Raw genomic sequence first — 2,574 nt, forward strand, 5'->3', positions numbered from 1 at the left:
CCCGGCGTGAGTTTTAAGCCACCGGGTCCGGGACGTGAACCGCGGTCAACTACGTGGGAGTCCAGCGACATAGCCATTACGCTAACTGCTGGTTCCCAAATAACTTTTCAAACAATAGGTCATGCTGAGGATCCCAGAAATGAAGTGTATTACCTTAAGAACAAAAGATAAGTGAAATAGTGTACAGCATAAACTTCACAAATACTTACAAGATTGTTGAATGCCCTCAAAATAAAACCCATGGGAGCCCTGGTGGCACCAGAGACCATGCAAAAATGCCAAATTAAATCAATAAGAATCCCTAAAGAAAGGAAAGGGGGGATCAGCAGATGGTGTAATGGTTACATCACTGGACTCCCACATAATCAACCATGGCTCAAGTCCTGGACCTGGTGGCTTAAAACTCATGTTGGACATGTGTGCATGCATCCCCAAAATCCTGAGCTAGTGCTACGCTGTTTGGGGAGAATGGAGGAGAAAAGATTGTGGCATGTTATCCTCCCAGGGGTGATTTCTCGCTTTCTGTCTGTCTCTTTCTGTCTCTCTGTTGAGCACATGCACCATATAGCAAAAAAAAAAAAAAAAAAAAAAAAAAAAAGGAAAAAAAAGAAAAAAAGAACAAGAAAAAAAAAAGAAAGAAAGAAAGGAAAGGCAAAATGTCTATGGAGACCACAAAACATCTGAACATGGTTGCACAAAGAGATCCAACAGGTGGAAGACATGACAGACACCAACCTGAAAATGCAAGAATAAAGATACTAGAACAAATCCCAATATGGAATAGAAGCTTCGACACAGTCATTACATGTCACATTAAATAGATGTCCTCCATGTTGTAGGAAATGTGCATGGGGCTTGGATTTAAAGTTGGACTCTTCCTCAAAGGGGTCTACCTTCAACATAGCAAATAAACTATAGGCCATGGAAAATATTTTTGGGGGAATTCTTGGGGGCTGATTATTGGAATCATCTTTACTGGAACTGTATGTTTGTCTTCTAATCTCCTTAGGAACTGTCCCTGTACCAAGGAAGCAGAAGCAAGCTCCCAAAAGGAATCAGGCATTAAAACTATAAAGAAAAAGAACCATCAAAAAGAAAAAAACTAAAGAGGAATTATCGGCATGTTAATCATGTGTATGTTTAAGAAGTCAAGGGATCAAAATCTACTCTAGGTCAAATGTCAGAGAGCAAAAAAGATAAGAAATGTTCATAAAACCAAAGGAAGACAACTAATGTAATTTCTTGTACATAGGATGTTTTGCGATAGTTTTGCTCCATGTTACAGAGACATCAAAAAGCAGCGTAACAACATATTGCTAGCTCTTAGTTTTACTTAGTCTTACGTTTCATCCAAGGCACTTGTTTTTTCTTTGTAATGAATTCTATCTATCTGCTTCAGAAATTCCAAGTCAAAGAGTAACTAACTGTTTTATGAAGTCTTAGTCCAGGTAGAACGAGGAATGTATTGAGTTGTATGTCTCCAATATTTTCCTTTCTCAAATCTAATGGAGAGGTTCAAGACAAGAGGAAAACCTCCGCCTAGAACGTCAGAGTGGTTCAGTTGGTGTACTTGTTTCTGCTAGTGCTATGCTGTTTGGGGATAGGATCATTTAGATGTGTAATTAATTTCCTTGCTAGTGAGATTGTATTATTCCTCTCCATTTGGTTCTGACGTAGTAGAAAATGTACCGGAGAGCCTGTGTGGTCCAGGAGCACCTGAAGAAAAGGCTCAGCCCTCAGGATCCCTGGCTAGCTGCAAGGAGATCACACAAACACCGGATGAGGAGAGGATCCAACGAGTGACTCTAAAAACATTCGTTAGGATGCTGAGAGTCCATAACGTAGATGCACTGGAAGAAGAGGTGGGCACCAGGGAGTGATGAAATATCCAAATCAAAGCAACATGTGCTCCATGAACATTGGAAAGAGCGAAAGCGGAACAAGGAGCAAAAAACATGTGCATATTATTGCCAATAAGGTGAAACCTTCGAAAGGGAGACTGACAGAAGCATTTAAGAAAAGTTACACTCAGCCACTCCAAAATAGGTGATGGAAAGGCTTCCACAATCTTTCTTTGAGCCATCCCCATCTCTGTAGAAAACATGTATGTAACCTGAATTGAAACAGTGAATAAGCCAGAGCCCTTCTGGTACGGACAGAGTAAGGACTAGACTACTTTGGGAAAAGAATTGGTACAAACTATTTGTGTAAATTTAAACAAGATTTTCTCAGGAAGTGAATGAGTTCTGTTCATCTTTACATGAGGAAGAGATTGTTTAGTGAGAGATGAGCATTTCAGGAAGATGTGGTTCCAGACAGTATTAAGTGGAGTACTGCCTAGAAATAGTGTGACTTTCTTTCAGGAAGATGTGGTTCCAGACAGTATTAATTGGAGTACTGCCTAGAAATAGTGTGACTTTTGGGGACCAGTAGTTGGCATGGTGATTAAGGTGCTGGACACTCCCACGTGGGCAATCATGGTTCGAGTACCGGACCTGATGGCTTACTTTCTCTCTCTCTCTCTCTCTCTGGTCAAATTAAAATAAATGAATGAATAAATAAAATTAAAATTAA

The sequence above is a fragment of the Tupaia chinensis genome, unplaced genomic scaffold (genome assembly GCF_000334495.1).
Source record: "Tupaia chinensis unplaced genomic scaffold, TupChi_1.0 Scaffold000197_1, whole genome shotgun sequence".
Classification (NCBI taxonomy): Eukaryota; Metazoa; Chordata; class Mammalia; order Scandentia; family Tupaiidae; genus Tupaia; species Tupaia belangeri.